This window comes from Callorhinus ursinus, unplaced genomic scaffold (genome assembly GCF_003265705.2).
Source record: "Callorhinus ursinus isolate GAN/ISIS: 27379988/994484 unplaced genomic scaffold, GSC_fseal_2.0 scaffold11, whole genome shotgun sequence".
NCBI classification, from domain to species: domain Eukaryota; kingdom Metazoa; phylum Chordata; class Mammalia; order Carnivora; family Otariidae; genus Callorhinus; species Callorhinus ursinus.
Genome location: NW_027397073.1, coordinates 30,947,972 through 30,970,722, shown reverse-complemented (window position 1 = coordinate 30,970,722; position 22,751 = coordinate 30,947,972). Strand labels below are relative to the sequence as shown.

The window sequence follows — 22,751 nt, the reverse complement described above, 5'->3', positions numbered from 1 at the left end:
TTAGGTTATAATTAGCAGGGTTCACATTTTTTAAACAATGGAAGAATGACGGAGAACAGAGTTGATCCTACAGGAAGCTTTTATTAAAATTGGTAGTTCATCAAGTACTTATTGAGCACCTGCTGGGCCCCTTGTCCAGTTTTACCACTTAATTCCTATACAAACTTGTGCAGATTGTTTTTTTTGTTTGTTTGTTTGTTTGTTTTTTAACTTCTGATTTTTCAGAACCTCTCCTCCTCCTCAGGTGGAGATTTCTAGACAATAGCCATTCTGGCTTTGAAAGGCTATGATTCTAAGAATGTGGGGGCGGAGGCCACAGAACAATGGCTCCAGTCACTGCCTCAACTCACTGCTCTTCTTCTATGGGCACTCATTCTGGAACCAGATGTCAGCAGTTGGAGATATTTCCCCAGAAGCAACATCCTGTAGCTGCTCCTCCACAGCTTCTTTCACAACTTGAGTCGACAGCAGCAGTGTTGCCTCAGGGCCCTTCCCATGCTGAGGTATAAGTGGGGTATCTGAACCATCAGCCCTGACTAGACATTACCTCCTTGAAATGTGTGCTCTCTTAGAATGGAGAAACTTTTGAATTCCAAATTCCCTCCCTCTGTTAGAGAAATTGCTTGCCAATAATTCTGCTGACCTCCAAAACAAGTCCTTTCCAGGGTGCCCTGTCTCTTTTCCCACATTCCAAGAGGCCGGAGGTGGTTCTCTGCTCTGCCAAGGCTGTGTTCATCTGGCCACAGTGAGAAGACTGGGCAGATTAATTAGATGCTTCAGAAGGGGTGAGAATCCTGCTGCTCAAGATGAAGCAGATTTGTGGGTGAGTTACCCAGACTCCTCTGTTCAGGTTTATGATTAACTTTAGAACTGAATAATGCACATGTTGACATACTGGATCCATCCAGGCCAGAACTCTGCCTCCAAGAGCAGCACCATGGGGCATTTGGAGGGGCACTATAACAGTTATACAGTGTAACAGCATAGCCTCAAGATCAACATTCCTGTAATAATAGTTTACAGAGCTATAATTCATGAATTAACCCACTCTATTAGATATGTTTACATTTTTGAACCATATTATCTTGGAATCCCACTCTACTACTTATTAGCTAAGAAAATTAGGCTAGCTGCTTAATTTCTGGCTCCACATCTGCAAATGAAGATAAAAACAACCTCATGTGGTTATCTTATAAAAACTGAGTTATTGTATGTAAAAAGTTTAAAATGTGTATTCAGTAGATATTTCATATCGTTTTCATTTTTATAGGTATAACAATTTCCAAGTCTATGAGTAGGAGAGGCAATATGTAATACAGTGAGCTTTGGAGTCAGACCTGACTTGGAGTTTTACCTCTGATATTTTCTCACTACATGACTTAGGTCACATTACTTAACCTTCAGAGCCTTAGTCGTTGGAACTGAAAATGAGGATATTAATGGCAACTTTAGAAAGGTGGTGGAGGTATATGTGAAACATCAGCATATACTAAGAGATCCATAGTTACATTAGACCTCTACCTTCCCTCAGGAGAAGCAGTCTGAGCCTCGTTAGGGAATGAGTATGGCTTATGAAGATGAAACCACCTTTCCAATGATGCAAGGGCAACAACATTGCTCAGAAGATGTTTGTTAAAATGACATTCACATTCAACAAAACAGAGTTCTTGTTTCCCTGATTGAAAACAATGTTAAAGGTCCTAGTTGTAAAGAGATTTTAGCCGTTATTAGAGATTTTTTGTGATTCTCTCAAGGGCCTATTGATGTTAACAAAAAAACTGAAAGGATAACTCAGAACAGTGAAATGGGACTCCAGAATAGAAATTAGGACATTCTATTTCTAGCGCAAACTGGTAAAAGATAATTCAGACCTAAAGCACATGGTTGATAGGCAGAGGTATTACTGCTGTGCTAGTGAGTGTCTTTCTTACTCAAATACCATGTCCTCTACCAGCCAGCTTCTTATAAAGATCTGCATGTTCTACAGACTACTGGTCACCAGAGGAGAGATGGATGGGGGGTGGGTGAAATAGGTGATGGGGATTAAAGAGTGCACTTGTGATTAGCACCAGGTGATGTATGCAAGTGCTGAATCACAACACGGAACACCTAAAACTAATATTACACTGTATATTAACTAACTGGAACTTAAATAAAAACTTAAAAAAATAAAAAACAACAATCTGTATGTTCAAAATAAAAATGCCAACATCCCTAACCTTTAAAAAACATCACCAAAAGCACTTCCCATTCTAACTACTAAATTTAATTTCTGAGAAGAAAAGAAAAATAGGTATTAAATGGCCATGAACTTAGGTGTGAAGCTTTTAAGCATTTAAGACTTGAGAGAAAACATGTACCAGTAGGTACAAACTTGAAGTCTTTTCTGATTACTTACTTTCCCCACTTATATGTGATGCAAGTGGATTATGGGCCAAATATAAAAATATAAAAACAAAGCCATAAATAACATTGGAAGAATACACAGAAGAATACTGGGGTAGGAAAGATTTTCCTTTATAAGAGTAAACTCAGAAGGCACAGAGGAGAACTTCACAACTTATATGACTGCATATGACTGCATCATATAACTTATAAACTCCCTTAAGACATTAAGGGGAAGACCAGTAACAGACTTAAAGCCAAGTACAACACATACAACAAAGAAAGGATTAATACCTATAATATAAAAAATTATTTCCATCTATAAGATATATTAATAGACAGCTCACAAAATAAGCACAAAGTCACAGGAAAATATTTAATCTCTCTAGTAAGCAGGAAAATGCAAATTAAAAAAATTAAAAACAACCACTAGAATCTGTTTTGTACTATATATATGCAAAAATCAAAAATATTTGTCCTCATAAGGATGTAGGGGAACAGGCCATCTATACCCTGTGGGGACAAAGTTTAGAACAGCTTTTAAGGAGGGCAATTTCACACTATCTGATACGTACACCTTTTGGCCCCAAATTTCTATCTCTAGGATACAAATCTACAGAAATACACAGATACCCAAAATTATACTGACAAAGATATCTACTGCAGCATTTTTTATGTTAAGAAAAAAAGGAGGCCAGGGCACCTGGGTGGCTTGGTAATTAAGGGGCTGCCTTTGGCTCGGGTCATGATCCCAGGGTGCTGGGATCGAGCCCTGGGTCAGGGTCCCTGCATGGCGTGAGCCTGCTTCTCCGGCTCCTCTGCTGCTCCCCCTGCTCGTAGTCTCTTTCTCTCTCTCTCTTTCTGTCAAATAAATAAATAAAATCTTAAAAAAAAAGGCCATCTGGATGTCCACTAATAGGCAGAAGGTCAAATAAATTTTAGTACATGTATAACACAATACTATGCAGCCATTTAAAAACAATATACAGGGGGTGCCTGGGTGGCTCAGTCATTAAGCGTCTGCCTTCGGCTCGGGTCACGGTCCTGGGGTCGAGCCCCACGTCAGGCTCCCTGCTCCACGGGAAGCCTGCTTCTCCCTCTCCCACTCCCCCTGCTTGTGTTCCCTCTCTCACTATGTCTCTATCTGTCAAATAAATAATCTTTTAAAAAAATAAAAACACTATACAGGACTCCAGACTGATATGGAAACACGTCTAACCTATTGTAGCAGATGGTTTGTTTTGTTGTTTTCTTCCTACATGAAGATAAGAACATCTCCCATCCCACATGTTTTTCTCACAATGTAACTCTTTCTTCCTACCTAGAAATGGGGCTATGTGCCCTCTCTTTGAATTTAGGTGGAATTATGACTACAGTGGTGAGTGGAAGTGATGCTGTGTGACCTCCCAGTCAAGGTCATAAAAAAAGATACCTCCTGGTTCTCACTACTTTGGGATACACTTATTCTGGAGGAAGCCAACACAATTGTGTGGGGGAGCCTAGAGTACACCACATAGAGAGATCAGATGGAGAAGCCCAAGTGGAGAGGAACTAAGGCCCCCAACCAATAGCCATATCAACCTTCAGACACATGACTGAATAAACCTTCGGATGATTCCAGCTTCCAACTTTCAAGTCCTCTAGGCCCCAGACATTGGGAAGTACAGACACACCTTCCACACTATGTTCTTTCTAAATTTCTGACCCACAGAATCCATGAACATAATAAATGGTTGTTTTATGCCACTAAGTTCTGGGTTAATTTATTATGGAGCCAAATAGCTGGAACAGATACCTTACATAAAAGATAGCAGGGTTCATGACAATATATGCAGTATAATTCCGTTTACAGAAAAATATCAATCCAAGCTATAAATGTATGTGTGAATGTAGAAATATATATGCGTGTCACTATAAATATGTATGTATGCATATGTTTTTTTTATATGCCTAAGTATAAAGACAATTGTCTTGAGAGACACACAGTATGTTGCAAATGTTGCCTCAAGAGATGGGAAAAAGAATAGGACAAGGAGATAAAGAGACTTGAAACTTGCTCTCTGTATTTCTAGACTATTTGAATTTTGTGCCACTAGCATATAATTTAAAGGGAAAAGGGAGGAGGAAGGGAAGAAAGCATAAAAGGAGGAAGGGTAGACAAACAGCTTTGTCAAGGAACTGAAAATCTAGCTGAATCTGTGAATAAATAAAACATAGATCCCAAAACAACAACAACAACAAAAAACCATAGATCAGATTTAGAAAAAAAGACTGAGCCTTGATAGAGAATTGGAATCCTGATACTACCACTTATAAGCTATATAAATTTGGACAATTCATTCAATCCTTTCTAAGCCTCAAATTTCCTGAATATAAAATGAGGATAATACTGTATTTTTTTAGGGTTGCTGAAAGGATAAAATAAGATGCAGAATATAAAGCCCCAAATATAATGCCTAAAATATACCATGTTTTCAATAAAGAGGAAAGTTTTCTTCACCTTTCTGCTTGAAAAAATGGAAAAAAGGACACTCAACTGAGCAGAAATATAGAAGAGGCAATTCAGGTGACAGAGACAACATACAGATCAAGCTAAGTAAAATTTGAGGCTAATTTAAGGTATAGTCAGAGGTTATAAAGGAAAAATCTTAGCTGATCATATGCAAATATGTACGTATCATTATAACTGATCCTTTGTTCCCATGCAGCTCAGATACATTCAACCATGGTACCCAGTTGTGCTATGTAAGGTGCAATTGTTAGTGCTGCAGGGTGTTGAGCACATGGCTTTCTTGATTAAAAAAAAAAATTCTAATTTTTTCTCCTCTTATATACAAATCAGTACTTATGGCATTCCTTGGTTTCTGACCACCTAGTGATAATACAGTAAATTTCAAATCTAGGTGTTCTGAAAGAGACATAGTCCAAGGGGAGAAGAATGCACTTGAAAACCCATTAGAAACATGTGCAGAGTGTCCTTTGAAGGCTCAGCTCCCCCACCCCCTATTCTGCCCTGAGTGTAAGACCTTATTCCAAAAGGTTGAATAAAAAGGGAAGATAGACTAATGATTAAAAAAAAAATCAGATACAGCCTTGCCCCGATAGCCCACCCATCATACTTTCAAATAAGCTGATCACTTACAGTAGAGGTTATTTAGAACAAAGTGGAGCTCCAGAGTCCATTTATTTGAATGTATTTCCATTTCAATCACCCTGCTTCAGAAGTCGCCTCTCCTTCCCGTCACATAAGGTGAACAGATGTGATTTTAAGGACTTACTTCACGAACTCCTGCTCTGAAAAAAAAAAAAACAGAGCTGTCTGGATAGAGAATTTCTTTTTTTACCCCATCAGGAGCATAAGATTCAAAAATTAGTTCATTTCTGATCCTACCCTTGTGAGGGCATCATATTATTGAAGTTTCCTTTCAATACCCTTAGTCATAGGTTCTTAGATGAGTGAGTTTTCCTCCACTCTGGGCATAAATAGATTAAAGAGATCTGTTCAGGTGAGGAAGCAGAGATCAAGAAGACTTTCTGAAACTTTTCATTTCATTTGGCATAATCATTGGTATACAAAGGCATCCCTCTAACATGACTGGAACATCAGTTGATGTTCCTTTTCCAGAAGATGGGAAAGGACAGATGGATCTGAAGAGAACCAACTACACAGTTCCTTGTGCAAGAGGTGCTTTTGTGACAAACAGCTCTTTATTTCAAATGATTAGGCAAGACCAGGTTGGTGTCTCCCCAAGACTAAATCTGGATAGAGATATGGTACATTATGAACATTTAGCATTGTGTTTATATTTCTAGTGTATTATAAAAACAATATTAACATTGAAAAGCAAGATATAACAAAAGAAATATACCATAAATTTCTACCTTTTCTACAACTAAGGAAAAATAACGGCATTATCAACCAACATGCCATTTTTGAGCACTAGAAACACCCAGGACACTCCAAGAGAAGATAAGACTCCTACCCTTCCTAATGGGACAATGAAAGTTACATATATACAAAAAGCTATAAAATATATAAGAATGTTCTGAATAAATGAAAAATAAATGGGGTGCATGTGTAAAGGCAATGTGAATTCTCTGTACTTTCCATTCAATTTTGCTGTGAAACTAAAATTACTGTAAAAAAAAGTTTATTTAACTGGTAAAGAGACAGATGATAGATAGATACAGGAAGCCATCTAGAATGACCTGTCAAAAACAGGCAAAGTCACAGAAAGCTTCTTAGAAGGGGTAGACCTTGGGGTGCCTGGGTGGCTCAGTTAAGTGTTGGACTCTTGGTTTCTGCTCAGGTCAGGATCTCATGGGTCATGAATTAGATCCCCCAAGACCAGCTCCCCGCTCTGCAGGAAGTCTGCTTGAAGATTCTCTCCCTCTGCTCCTCCCCCCACTTACACTCACTCATGCCCTCTCTCTCTCTCTCTCTCAAACAAATAAATAAATCTTGGGGGAAAAAAACAAGAGGCAGACCTGGATTTGGTACTTCAGAGAGGGTGGAACTGGGATAAACCTAGTGAAAGCAGAGAACTACAGTGAGCAAAGGCCAGGAGCCCAAAATATTTGTACTTCACAGAAACCATCCTCAGTCTATCAAAAGGAACATGTTGGAAGGTACTCAGAAATAAATCTGAAGACTTTAGAAATAAATCTAGACAGTAAGGTCCTTGTTTCAAAATTAAAACATCAATCATTCTTACTAATTTATGCTATAACATGCCTACTCAATAGGGTCAAAATGCATAACTAATTAATGATTAAGGTTGAAGCTCTTAAGAGTCAAAGCATATGATTTCAGAAATTTGGTAGTGGCCTTGCATGGTATTCACCTTTGACACAAGGTGCCCTGGCCAGCCTGAGAAATCTCTAGCACAACAGAGTTGGAAATATTCAACAATCCAACTTCTGTTCAGCCAGATTAAGAAAACAAGGTAGTTTCTCAGGGGAAAAAAAATCCTGAATCCTATAGAAATTTTTCTCAGAGGAAGGAGTTCAAGGCGAGAGGTGCCAAGAGCAACTGAAGCAAACAGAAAAAAAATAACCTCATGCAATGGTAATTTGAAGGGTAGGAGGGAGGTTTGTGAATTTAATTATGATAACACCAGTTTGTCAGGAAAGCTAAACTCAACAAGAAAGTCCTTAATCATTAACACTGTCATCCCAGAAAAGTGCCTTCTCGCAACTGCCTGTTTGATAGATTCTGGATGACAAGAGAGCCTGCAGAAAAGAACTGGTCAATCCTGCTTCACGAAACATCAGAGAACCTCCCTGAATGTGGGGTGTGTGCATGTGTGTGTATGTGTGTGTGTGGTGTGTTTTCAGGATGTGTATTTGTTTCCCTTTTTGCTCTTCACCCTTTGTCCTTGAAAATTCTTCCCTCTTGTTCTCTAAAACAAATTGGCAATGCCTACTTTGCTCCTTTGCACTTTTTCCTCCTAGTACCTTCTGCTTGCTTTTTTCCCTGAAGGTTTTACTCATCTTCACAGTCTGCTTCCAAAGGGGGCCATGTTATTGAAAACCATTCTCAAGCCACGGTGTCTTTCCAGCATGCCCCTCCACCCCCACCTTCATCTAATCTGAGAATAGAACCTTCTAAACCAGTTGCATAAGTTGAAAGGTAGTTAGAGGCCACCCCCTGGCCCAGATGCCCGCAGCCAGGACCCGTGCCGATGAAGAGGTCAGACTTTAATTGGTCTCTTGTTGACTACTGCCACTTCTCCTCTCTCCTCGCCAGCCGAGGAACATGGCAGGTAGTTCACCAAGACACACACAGTCATTCACCTCTATAGACTTGCAATCCACTCCTCTAAATCAACAGCTTTTTCTTGTTCCCTCCTCACTTCTCCCAGCACAGAGTCTTTAAAAATAACCTAGTGATTGAGCATTTAAATTGGGAACATTTATACTAGTATCAGAGCTAAGTTATCTAGATGGGGTGGTAGTGTTAGGGAGGGAACTGTGGGTAAATATTGAAAGATCACAAGTCCCAAAAGAGGTAAAAAATAATTCTACGTCACCCAAGAGGGTATTAGTCAGAACAACAAAATGAGATTGAAAGAAAGTAAATATATGCTCTACTGCAAGGGAAGAGCTCCTAACCAAGAGTCGATGAGACGGCAGGATGGTTTCTGTGGGGAATGGCAAGTGAAGCAGCAGCAGGGTCATCGAAGACAAACTCACAAAGTGCCTGAAATAAACTAGAAGTAACATTCTATTCAAAGGGCTCAATTTGGTCAGGGCCCAATTTGGTCAGCATGTGGTAACAGCAGATTTCCCAATTTGGACATCTGTCATTCTCAGATTTTGAGCAGGGGGAAAACTGCTATTCATTTTTTGTACATTTTTTGGTGCCTATTTTAAATACAGTTTTATTTAAGACATTGCATTTTCCACTTACAGTGCTTGTAAAGAATGTACAAGATGAAGAATCCCTTGAAACTCATGAGGGGTAAAATCTGGCTTGCTGCCATCTTCCAAAAATATATTTCTATGATAGAGTCTTCATTTATTACATAATCACAGGTCTCTGCTCTGTCTTTGCTTTATTTGAACTCATAAGACAATTGAAGTTAATCACATTGTGTTTTGTACCATCTTTTACATGATATATACACCATTTTTATTGTTAATGATTTGTATTTCTTTAAGATTTTCATTTATTTAAGAGATAGAGAGAAAGACAGCATGAGCAGGGGGAGGGGCAGAGGGAGAAGCAGACTCCCCACTGAGCAGGGAGCCCACCACTGGGCTTTATCCCAGGACCCTAGGATTACAACCTGAGCTGAAGGCAGACCCTTAACTGACAGGTCCCTGATGATTTGCATTTCTTACCTCCCTAGCTAGCAAGTCAGGTCTTTGAGGACAGAGGATACTTTATTCCTCAAAACTATTAGCACTGGACCTTCTACATAGTAGCCAATCATGAATATGTCCAAAATTCACTATCATTAAATGTTACTGTAAATGGAAATGACTACAAATCATTGTTTATGTGTCAGAGAATATGCTAAGAAATTGGGTCTAATCTTCAGAGCAATGTAATACTTACTATTTCCCCCATTTTACAGAAGAGGCTGAGGTTTAGAGAAATAAGGTTAAAAAACTTACCTAAAGTTTCCCAGTTAGCAAGTCACAGAGCTAGAATTAAAACCCACCTAATGCCACTGTTATAGTTCCAAAAGTCAGAGAATCCAAAAAACTTTATTATTTTGTACCACATAGTAATAGCTAACTTTTTGGATATCATGCAATAGGCATTGGGCTAAGTGCTTAACATACATTAGCTAGCTTATGATGCAAGCATGAATAACAGCCATTTACAAGTGAGTAAACCAACACACAGAGACAATCAAAGAACAAGGCCGTAGAGCTAGTAAGGACCAGAAGTGGGATTTGCATCCCACTGGTCTCATTCATTGGCACCGTGCTCTTCACCACTTTGGAATACCACCATTCAGATAAAAGAACTTAAAATTCAAGAAGAAAATTTAGGTCATCAAGCATCTAGCCCCATGCCATTTCCACCACAGCATAAGCTGTTGATTCAATAATTGTCTTCAAAGTGATTTTCCACTGAGTTTCATTTAATATCTGTCCCTGAGTCCTTAAAAGCTTCGCCCAACCTCATCAAGACAATTCAACACTGCTCCTGTACTCTGTTTAAATTCCAACATACCAACATTAAAAGTGATCTTTGGTGAGGAAAAGAAGTAACACTACTGCCCAAGCGCCCCTTACTGAAACTGGTGGTGAGCCAGAGCAAAGCTATCCCTGAAGTCTGAGGCAGGGCATTTGCACAGGAGGCAGACTAGAGAATGTGCAAACTGAAGTGCTGTGTATGAAGGTTCTGGTCACAAGCTAATAAATCCATGGTTCAACAAAAGGCCTATTTTCCAATGTTTTTTGCCACTTATTGATCTACATCATTAATTAGTACTGAATCCTCATAGAGAAATTTTAAAGATAACATACTATAGAAAGGATACCCACTGAGCAGCAACACTCAAGCCACACACTCCTTGAGGGCAAGCATCTCATCTGCTGGCTCTCTTCCATGTGCATTAGAGCCTTGGCACAATACTAAGCACATGGGAAGTGTTTGATCAGTGAAAGCTGAATTTAACTGAATCTTTCTGGAGTCTTACCCTGACTGTACCACTAGCTAAGCAGGCAACGAGTCGCTTACAAGACTCAGCAGAGGTGACAGGCCTAGAAGCCTCGGATATGGGAGGACACTTCTTCAAGTTATGCAAGGAGATCACAAATCTACTGGGCCCTAGCTTTGGCTATAGCCTGAATAAATAATATAGTTTATATATACACTTTTATGATCATTATTCTTCAACATAATATATATGCAAAGGTGAATAAGATTCAACTACATTCATAGTTGCTTTTTGTAATTATGGATTTTTTCATCATAGAGCACAAGTATTATGTGGAGAATCTAAGAAATTTTATGGTATTCTTAAGGGATCCTCATATAAAAAAATGTCTAGCTATATTGGATCAGAGGCCATTTATGGTTCCTTTCTATTCCAAGCTTTTTTTTTTTTTAAGTAGCCTCTACACCCAACATGGGGCTTGAACTCACGACCTCAAGATCAAGAGTCGCATTCTACTGACTTGAGCCAGCCAGGCGACCCCCTATTCTAAGCTTTTATGATTCTTTGGCTTGAAGCAGAGACAGAGAACTTGACAATGCTTTTCAAAAGGTGTGTGCTTCATTCTTAGAAATTGCTTTTGGTGATCACAATTCCCATTGTTCACCATTGAAAAGTCAGGAATTTTCGTATATTTCCATATCTGATTCTATAATGTTTTCTGAACATTTTCTGAATTGAAAAGATAATTATCATCTTTAGTTGTGGTCCGTGCCTTCTTCTAGGAAGGATGCAATGAGCTTTTCAATGGTGGGTGTAAATTTCTCAGTCCCATCTCTCTTTATATCCCCATACACATTATTTGCTCTTGTCACACAAACCATTGTTGTTTCTTGAACTTGCCACACACCTTCACATTTATGCTGTTCCATTAGCTGGGGAGCCCTTTCACCAGTCCTCAGACATACCCTACTTCCCTTGAGCCTTTTCATCTTAGACCATCACTATTAGCTACTCCTTCCTACCATAGAGTGGCTGTGTGCCTAACCCAGGCATTTTACTCGGCCTGATGTTATAGTTCATTGTTTGTATGGCTCTGCACTCCCGTGGCCTGGAAGCTACTTGAGTTAATTATGACTATCCCTCATTTATCTTCTTTCCTCTAGACAACCTAGCTAGCTAAGGTGATCTCTAACTGTTCATTAAATGCCCTAAATGAATGAAATGATAGATGAAGTAACCATAGAAGGCAAATATCCTTGATTATGAAAAACTACAGTTGAATTCAAAAAGTTTAAACTGGTTTCCAACTTGTATCTGACATGGTTTAAAATGAGTTTAAATTTTTAAAAAATCTTACCCTCCTACTCCTAATTACCTAATGTTCTTTACACTTTATCAAAAGGCAAGTGAAAGGAAATAAATTCTTTCTGCAAAGTTTCCTGGTCCTGCTTCTATACTCTACGGAAAGAATTAATAAACCAACATTATTCCTGAAACTGGGTTGATATAAATTGATGGTTCTAGTACCCAAACCAAGATGTGGTGGTAGGATAAGACTCTGAGAGCATAAATTTTTGTTAAAGGGAGAAACTACATTAATTCTATCACCGTATAAAACAAACCTAAAATTAAAAAAAAAATAGAAAGGAGAAAATTACAACATTTCCTTTGTGGAGGTGAGTACAGACAAGGGAGGAAAAATATATTTGTTCTTTTAAGTTATTTCTAAACCAAGGGGAAGAAATTAGAATGTACGTGTAAAAATGAAGACATTTGCTAAAACAGAGAATACTACATAGAGCTTGTTCTCATGACAAAATTGTTTCTTCTATAAACTGCAGAAGGACAGTATACCATTAAGCACAAGACCCAGGACAAAGACAACTGCTAACATGAACAGATTACTTCATCCTGGTCCGGTACTGTGCTAAACTCTTTACTTGCTTATAATATTTTATCCTTACAATAGCCCTCTGAACTGTGAATTGAGTGCTGTTATTATCTCCATTTTTCAGATGAGGTTTAATAAGATTAGGCTACCCAAGATGATGGAGTAAGTAAGCAGTGAGACCAGGATTCAGACCTGGGTAGTGTGATTTCAAAGTCTTAACCACTTCCTACTGAGAATAGGAAGTCCGGAATATAATCTGAATTCTATATTTGAGCTAGATTTGGAACATAGGCAGAATTTCAACAAATCCAGGCTGAGGGTAAGACTTTTCAGTTTGAGAAACCAACAACAACAAAGATGTCGAAGTGAGAAAATGAGAGGTATCCCCAAGGGACCCAGGGAGATAAGAGCACAACATCTATGGAGATGGTGGGATGGTAAAGTTAGGCCTCGGGGGGCCAAATCTGATCCACCACATGTTTTTGTACAGCCAGTGACTGAAGAATGGTTTTTACATTTGTAAGTGATTGAAAAATACTTCTAGAAGAATATTTCAGGATAAGTGAAAATGATATGAAATGTATAACTTTGAATAAAATTTCAGTGCTCATTAATAAAGTTTTATTCGAACACAGTCATGCTCATTCATTTTGTATTATCTGTAGACACTTATAAGAATGAGTTGTTACAATATAGACTGTGAGGCCTGAAAAGCCTAAATTGTTTACTAACTTGCCTTTTACAGAAAAAGCTTACTGACTCCTGATCTAGAGAAGTAATAGAAGAATGTTTAGAAGGGTATGTAAGTGACAGGCAGTTTTCAAAACAGGCTGATCAATCATAATTTGATAGGTACCGGATCCAAAACTCTTAAGGATTTTGAGACATAAAGTAACATAATCAGGATCCTAAGTGTTTAAGATTTAAGACATCTTCAGATGTCTTCCGTAATGATCATTTATTATAAGGTCACAAAGGGAAGCAGGCCAGCAAGGCAATTGCCTCAGGAGCAGTATAGCCATTCTGGGTCCTAGGGCTTCTAACTTCCAAGGAAAACAGTTCATCTACTTCAGGACTTTCCATGACCTCAGACAAGCCACCAGCCCTGTGTGCTCATAGCATTCATTCCCCCAAGAGAAACTATCTGGTTGGATTGATGCCTTATTCCACAAAGTACAGTGGCTAGCTTCCTATATGTTTAGCCTTTCCATGGCTGCCCTGGACTGAGACCATTCCTTGGTCCAGACAAAAGCAGGAGAGCAGTTTCTGAGGTGCTCAACACTCAGAGCAGAAACCCCAGCAACTACACAAGAACTGTCCTAAAAGCCTGATTCATTTTACCGACTGCTTTAACCATTTATCTTACCTACTGCAGCATTCTGTGTTGTTTCCTGCAATTACCTTTGTTCTTTTCTGAAAGAAGGAAGGAAGAAAGGAAGGGCAGAGAGGGAGGAAGGGGGAAGGACTGAAGAGGAGGGAGGGAGGGAAGGACAGAAGGAAACTGAGAGAAAAATGCCCTTAAAAGCGTATCTCTCCATTAGTGATGACAAGTTAAGTCATTTATCCTCTTTTGAAGATCTTTGTGTCATACTTATTTGAATAAAATAGCAAAAGATTATCTGTATAACTAGCTCAGCAAATCCTAACAGTTTTCAAATCTGAGTTCTTAAAAGGCTTTTGTCCTCTCTTCTGAAGCATTTAAACTATTTGAACAGAACAGTCAAAACCCAGTTTTGCTGGAAACTGTATGGATGGAGAAAACCTGAGTTCTAATCTTCACTCTGTCACTCACTAGCTATGAGATCTTAAGGAAGCCAAAACCCTTTGGAGCCTCATATTGTTCAAATATGAAATATAAATAATAATACTTCTGTGACATATGTCACAGCTGGCTCAAGTGATCAAATGAGAAGATAACACATTTTAAGCTTCAGAAATTGTCAAATATAGGATACATATGAATAAAGGATATAAACGTTAGTATGCAGAATAAACACTACAGGGCTACAGAACAATGAACCATCATGCCAAGCCAGATTGATAAGGGGTTGCTTTGTGAACGATTTAGAATTTCATCAGGATCTTAAAGAGAGAAAAGATTTCAGGCTGGAAGAATATACGGTATGGAAAAAAGCAGAGAAGCCAAAATGCTTGAGGTATGTTTAAGGAGCAAGAAGTAACTAGCATGGCTGGAGCAGGCTAAGTATGTTAGCAAAGTCCTCTCTCTCTCTCTCATTCTCTCAAAAAAAAAAAAGTAAAAGGGGTGCCTGGGTGGCTCAGTCGGTTAAGTGTCCAACTCTTGATTTCGGCTCAGGTCATGATCTCAGGGTTGTGAAATGGAGCTCCAAGTCCAGTTGGGCTCCATGCTGGGCATGGAGTCTGTTTGGGATTCTCTCTCCCTCTCCCTCTAAAAAAAAAAAAAAAAAACGTGTGTTAGCAAAGTCCAGGGAGATGAATGTGGAAAAGGTAAACTGAAGCCAAACTGGTTGAGTCCTTCAACGTCAGGGTTAGAAGTTTGGAGTTTATTCAGGAGACAAGGAGAGATATTTTTAGACTAATGATTTGACAATAGCATGCAGTATCAATGGGAGAGAGAATGGGGAGCAGACAAAATCTATTAGAAGCTATTGCTCTCACCCATCCAGAAATGAGGTAAGAGCCTACTGAAGCTATGGCCATTGGCTACCATGAAGGACTTATCAAATGATGAGGATGCTATTGTTGGAAAAAGTCATAAGTGGGAGCCATCCTAGAAGAAGAAATTAACCACTTTCAGCCTCAGTTTTTGAAGGGATGATATTTGGGGCTTGAAAAGATTCTAATATATCACAAAGAAAAGGCTTTGAGAAAGGAATGAGCATGAAAGGGGCTTGGAGCCCCATCGAAAAACAGGGGGCAATCTTTTCCCCAGACATCAATTGAGCAGGTTCTCCAAAAAAGGCATGAGGAATGCAATGCAGCCAGAGGGAGGTAGCTCCCCAGGGAGGCTGAATAACAGAGAAATGTAGAAGTGTCATATTGGGGCCATTGATGGGCTAAACCTGACCTTCTCCGGAGATCTCCCACACAGAGGGAAACTGCAACACAAGCCAAATGTTTTTGAACCAGGCAAATGGGGAACCAAATACCAAGGAAGGCTGATTTATATTTAAATACAATATTTTTATTACTTTTCTGGAAATTTGATACCAATCCTCATTTTAAACTAGACAAAGTAGCATAATTTTTTCTTTCAAAATGATTGACACTCAAAAGGTAATACCCTTTAAATTCCTCCAATTAAAGCAAATTTAATTTTAAGTCTAATTAAAGGAAACTTTAATTAGAAAGAAGATTAAATTTTAATTAAATTTCTCTAAAATCTTCATACCGGCCTTTACAGCTAATATTTCTGTCAGAAACCAAATCCCTTCTTAATATTCTTAAATTCTATTCTAGCATTTTCCTTCGTATTAAAACAGCATCTCACCAGCTGAACCTGCCACTGTGAAAATTATTCCCATCTTAAAATACTGGAAATGTAACTGAGGATCCAAAGTCTCCCTGGGCAGAGAAGGGAAAACAACAGATTCTATTATTGATGAGATTTTTATTTTCAATCTCTTCCAGTCCTTTCTGAGGCGATTAGGTACGGTGGGCCTGCTGTGAGCCAGTTGTAGAGTCCACAGCATCAACAAATATTTATGGAACACCTACTGTGTGTGTGGCCCTGCACTAAGTTCTTGTCTAACAGGGAAATATTGTTAAAATACTAGCTCAGGCAGAGGTCCCAGCCAACAGAGCCTGGACCAGCTTTGCCTCCTGGATTCTTTGGCTATGTCTCCATTTCCAGAGACAGGAAGAGAAACATCATCTGACACCTGACTAGTGCAGGATGTTTGCACTGCCCCACCCTGCTCCAAGCCTGCCACAGCTCACTAGCAGAAAGAACCCTGGATTAAGAGACAAAAGTCAGATTCTAGACCTAAACTGCTGCTAGACTGCTATGTCATCTTTAAGGAAAACCTAAACTCTCCATTCTCATGTTCCTCATCTATAAAATGGGATAATAAAACTTGCCATGCCTACTTCTCAAAGATGTCAAAAGGATCAAACAAAATACTGTAGACAGAAAAAAAGTTTCTGAAAACCACAAAGTGCTGCATATTCCTACAGATAACCACCCCCTATTGCCCCACTGCACATTCTCATTATATTCTTCCCAGGACCCTGCTCTCTATCAATCCATACCCAAGCTCAGCCTGTATTTTATCTCCTCGCAGAAGCCAGCACCGAACAAAGCGCCCTGAAAAGAAACATTCTCTTGCTTAGATACTCATTTATATACGAACCCTGGCCTAGACTGCTTTATACTTAGAGATACTGCTATATAGCAGAGCCCTCCCTCTGTTTCCACATACATGAAACAAGCTTCAAGATCCCAACCATTAGACTGAAGTTAAAATAAAATGAGAATAAACAATTTCATTAAGAGAAGGTTACCTTTAGTTTGCCTGATAGGAAGCAATTCTCCTTTTTGCAGGTTACTAGATTAAGTTTCCAACCACTGTGAACAGGGCTGTGCTGAGCTCTGTAGCCACCACCACATGTATCAGTCACACACCCCATTTCCTTGAGTAGCTAACATGTTCAAGGGCCTATGCTGCATGCTACAGAAAAACTTAATTTTTCTGTTATCATCCCCTAACAACTCATTTCCCCAGTCTCCCAGGGCACTTTCTGGCCCTAGACCTGGAAAGCCTCTCCTAAATCTACTCACCCAATCTCCAAAATTGCCACCAAACCTAAGCTCCTCCAAGAAGCCTATCTGACTCCCCAGACCTTCCTCCTCAATTCCTGGATCCCTAGGATTCAGTAACCCACAATAAAGCCTTTGATGCAGGGCCTGGCTCCTTGCTATACCCTGAATCTCAGGTCTATCCCTTCACCTGCCTGAAATTGTCACAAGGTCAGATCTGTGTTTTATGCTCCTTTGGTAGCACCTGCTGTGCTCGGGCCAGTGCTGCAGACATAGGAGATAACCAAGAAACACTTATTCATTAACTGTTTTCTAAAAAGGAGTAGAAGCCCTATTCTAATTAACAAGTACAGGATACACCAGAGATATAATAATTCTCCCAAAGCAGCAGAGACAATGATTATTCAAGAAGCAAGCAAGAGAGGGACAATTAGAAACGAGAGATGGAGGAAAGGGGCTCACATCAGTGGGCTTGGCACAGGGTAAAAATGAGAATGTGGAGGTGGCTTTTCCTGGGGGGTTGAGAGGCCCTCAATGTGAGAGAGAAGTCAAGGGCAAAGGACTCAGAGATGACTGGGTTTCCGTGGCCAGCTCTGGGCCTGGGGTGATCCATTATTCAACTGTAAAATGGGTACAGTGTAATCTCATGTTCCTACTTTGAGGACTTTTGTTGAGATCTAATTATTTATTGCTTGTAAAGGGCTTTGAACTCTCCAGATGAAAGACACCATGAGCAGTTCAAAGGATGACTCTAGACCATTATTAGCTGTAGTTAGCCTCAAAGTGAGAGGAACGACATGACCATTTTCAGTGCACCTGTCAGCTCTGCCTTTTTTATCATTTGTTGGATTTTCGTGGCTAAATTAGAATTGCTTTTCATTACATTTTCCCTGGCAATTAAAAAAAGATCAAAATGGGACTTGTAACAAGGAGGCTGAATGCTAATTTTTGCTCTCTATAGAAAGGCAAAACATCCATCTCAGGAATCCTTTCCTCTTTACATTTACAGTCTGCAAGAATTTTAGGGGAAATGGGACTTTCCTCTTCTGCCTCAGAAAAACTAGGGCTAAAAGAACTGAGGGGAGAAGGTAAAACACCACTTTTAAGTGTTGATTTTTCCTTCTTCATACTAGTTATCAAACTTCCCTACCACCAAATGAGAGAACACCCGTTTTTTGGTTTATTTTGAAGTTGAACCTCTGAATAGAATCATCACTCATCATCAAAATGCTACCAGCAGTGAATTCTAACATTTTCTCTCCTCCACTTCCTCTTTCCCACACCACCCTTCCTTAAACAGTACAGTCTTCAGAAGATGAGTTTCTCAAGGATCCAATGGAACATGATGATATTCTTTTCCTGTTCCAGCAGAAGATTTCTTTGGGGTCCTTTCTCCAACCAGGGCTATTGCCTACAGGTCATGTCCACCTCATGCTGAGGTCCCCATATGCCTCTGGTTTTCTTTCTTGCCTTTTCCTTGACATTTTTGTTTCCAGGAATATCTTAACTGAGAATTGGTTTGCTCCAATCTTTTTTTCTTTCTAGCTTTACTGAAGTATACTTGACAAATAAAAGTTATATATACTTATACAGGTGTACAATGTGGTGTTTTGATATATGCATACATTGTGAAGTGAGCATCATGATCAAGCTAATTAATACATCCATCACCTGACAGTTATGATTTTTGTGTGTACCTGGTGAGAATATTTCATATCAACTCTCTTAGCAAATTTCAAGTATATAATGCAGTATTATTACATACAGTCATCATGCTGTACATTAGATCTCCAGAACTTACTCATATAACTGAACCTTTATACCCTTTGACTTACATCTCCCCAACTCCCCCATCTCCCAGCCCATTCTACTCCCTGTTTTTATATCTGACTTTTTTAGATTCCACATATAAGCGAGACCATGCAATAACTGTCTTTCTGTGCTGGCTTAATTCATTGAGCTTAATGTCCTCCATGTTCATCAATGTTTTCATAAATAGCAGGATTTCCTTCCTTTTTAAGACTGAATATTTAAGTGTGTGTGTGTGCGTATCACAATTTCTTTATCCATTCATCTCTCAATAGACACTTAGGTTGTTTGTATTTCACGGCCATTGTGAATAATGCTACAATGAACATGGGAGTGCAGGTGTCTCTTCAAGATACTACCTTCAGGGCACCTGGGCGGCTCAGATGGTTAAGCGTCTGCTTTCGGCTCAGGTCATGATCCCAGGGTCCTTGGATCGAGTCCTGCATCGGGCTCCCTGCTCCTTGGGAGCCTTCTTCTCCCTCTGCTTCTCTCTCTCTCTCTCTCTCTCCGTCTCTCATGGATAAATAAAATCTTAAAAAAAAAAAAAAGATACTACCTTCATTTCCTTTGTGTATATACCAAGAAGTGGGACTACGGGATCATATGGTAGCTCTTTTTTTTTTTTTTTGTAGCTCTATTTTTAATTTTTTGAAAAACCTCCATACTATTGTCCTATGATATTGGAGAATTAGGGCTAACCATACTCATTGTTCTTGCTTTCTTCTAGTACTCCCCCTTTCTCTCTTACGTACAGAAGTTAATTCACCAAAATGGATATTGCATGTTGGAGTTACTGACAGAGATTAGGAAAAAGCAAAAGTGTCAACTGTTCCTTCTTCATCTTAGATTAATCCTCACAGGTAGCGTAAGAATCTAGATTTTTAAATAATGTTTGAAGATGACAGGTCTAACCTAGAACAAGGAGTTGAGAGTGAGTTGGCTGGAAAATAAACTTTTGAACTGAAATGCTTTCTGTTTTTCCTGCCAAAGCTGGGAGATGTGAGGGTTCCACATAACATTATACCTTCACAACAGCAGCTAACAACAAAAGGAGGTGAGGTAACCCACCCACGTGAGCTGCTAGGGCAAAAATCCAATCTGCCCCAATCCAGGAGAGTCATAACATCTCGAACTGTGCTGTAGGCATTTTAGAAACTTTCCTGGTCCCCCCCGCAAGAGTCTTGTGCCCATATTCAGGGTATTCACAAGTATTCTATAAGGGGCTTTTCATTCCATTGCAATATTTGTGTACCACAGGACTGCTCAATCTAAAATATCTTGAATGTGTGTTTTATGAGTCCACTCTTCATAATGTGTTTCTCCGAGGGGCGCCTGGGTGGCACAGCTGGCTGAGTGTCCAACTCTTGATTTCGGCTCAGGTCATGACCTCAGGGTGGTGAGACTGAGCCCCACGTCAGGCTCTGCGCTCAGTCTGCTTGTCCCTTTCCCTTTACTCCTCCCCCGGCTCTTGTACTCTCTCTCAAATAAATAAAACTTGGAAAAAAAATTTCTCCAAGAATACAAGTGTCTCTTTTTTTTTTTTTTTAAAGATTTGTATTTATTTTTTCAACAGAGAGAGACGCAGCGAGAGAGGGAATACAAGGAAGAAGCAGGCTCCCCGCCCAGCAGGGAGCCCGATGCGGGACTCGATCCCAGAACCCCAGGATCATGACCTGATCCGAAGGCAGACACTTATGACTGAGCCACCCAGGCGCCCCTACAAGTTTATCTTTTTAATAATTGCTGCTCATTTTCTGTTGCTGGTGGGGTTCTCTAAACTAAAACCAAAGGCATCCATTTCAATAATAATTCCTTGAGCTATAATAATTCAACAGCAATGACAAAAAAACTCTTAATGTTCATAAATAGAGGCAATGACATGGAACTTTTAAAGACTCCACAACACTTAAAAAAAAAAAAAAAAAAAAAAGACTCCACAACATTTTTATTTCTTTACTCCCTTTCACAGAGTCCTATTTCCAAGAGAATTTCTACCTATATCTTCCTCTTTCCACACAAACACACACAGTACCCTCTCTGCTCTCATACCTCGTGCACACGTAAACATGGTACTTCTCATTAGCTTCATTGCCAAGACTGCTCATTATTTTCAAACGTCCTCAGGCTTCTTTTGTTCCCTTAAAAAACCCCACCTTCATCTCTGACTTATCACCCATCACCAAACATTTGAATAAAAACATGAAAAAAAAATTACTCAACCATTATATCAAGCGTTGGGGCAGAAGATAGGTGACCCATATTCTGATCCCAGCTTTGCAAATAATTAGTTTTGTGACCCTGAATAAATCATGTACTCTAAGTCTAATTTCTTTATCAGTGACATAAGGAATATAACGGTCCTTCCTATTTCACAAGGTTGTTATGGGAAATAACTGAGAACTGAATATACACCTGAAGTTGAATGTTTATTGTTGCCCATATCTACCTCATACCGCTGTCTCTGGCATCCTCTCTGAGAGCTGCCTCTGATGATCACCATCCCACCTACATAAAATTTATCCTTTCATTCATTCAGCATACATTTATGATATACCAACTATATGTCAGGCCTCAGGAACTCACAAACTCATGAGGAGGGCAGAGATTTTGGCAGAATCGCACCCCCGTGTGAGAGGTGCCCAACATGCTGGGGAACACCTCACCCAGTCTGTGAAAACACAGAAAAACTTGAGGCAGTTCTTCTATGCATATGTGGAGTGGACACGTGTCTTATTTTGCTTTTCCATCTTAGTCACTCAGCATACATTCCTCTTTCCTAACAGGATCTTCTTTTGAGAAATCTATTCTTTCCCCAATGGGCCAAGGAGCAGACTCAACCTTATGCTAACTGGGTGCTCCTTTCCTGACACATGAAACTTGTTTATGGTGACAGAAGAGATTTTAAACAGTAGGAATTCACTGATTATAGCCACAGCCCCTGACCCAGCTCTCCCGGCTAGGAGACTGTTTCAGTCATTACTGTTTCTGCTCCTCCAGAGCTGGCTCAGTTCCTATCTTCCAAGACTGGTTCTTGGCCTTCTCTGTTAGCTATATCCATCCATTAAATTTCATTCTTGATTTAGTTAGCCAAAGTTGCCTGAGCAACAACAAAAACCAAATTAAAAAAAAAAAAAAAACTAACAATAATATGCCTATATGCTATATGCAGTGTGTCTTTGTGAAAGTGTCTGAAACACACAGGCCTACCTAAGGGCTCAATCCATATTCATTCATCAACCAACAAACATCCATTGAACATAACCTATGTGTCAGGCACTGTACCCACATGCAGCTCACAGTAGAGCAGGGAGGACAGACAGTTAACAGGTAATTAGAAGTATAGCATGTGGCAAAGCAAGCCAGGGCCCTTCTAAAGAGTGTGGAAGGCAGCCTGGAACTAAGGGGGTGATTTCTACAAAAAAAAGTCACATTTTACCTTAAACACAGGAAATGAGGAAGAGAGTCTGCTAGGTAGAGGTTGGGGGAATAGAGTTCCACAGGGAGGGAACAATATGTTCCCCTGGGAGAAGACCATGCACACAGGCCACTGCCTCTCTATTTCATGAGTCACCAGGGTACAGGGTAACAGGCTATAAAGGAGCCAGGAAGCTAAGTACTAGCTCTGGTCCTACAGTTAACTCACTATGAACTTAAAAAGGCACTTCCTTTTTTTAAATGCCTGTTTCCTTGTCTGAGAAACGAGGGTAGAAGGACACATAATATAGGGGATGCATGGGTGGCTCAGTGAGTTAAGCGTCTGCCTTCGGCTCAGGTCATGATCTTGGGGTCCTGGGATCGAGCCCCACAT

General features: G+C 39.6%; 1 long non-coding RNA gene across 1 annotated transcript; it reads left to right on the top strand.

The window, feature by feature from the left end:
- Positions 1 to 270: 270 nt before the first annotated feature.
- LOC141373733 (uncharacterized) lies at positions 271 to 21,136 on the top strand. The gene is made up of 3 exons (XR_012380032.1): positions 271 to 823; positions 12,347 to 12,424; positions 20,517 to 21,136. It is a non-coding gene; the product is annotated as an uncharacterized lncRNA (long non-coding RNA).
- Positions 21,137 to 22,751: the final 1,615 nt, after the last annotated feature.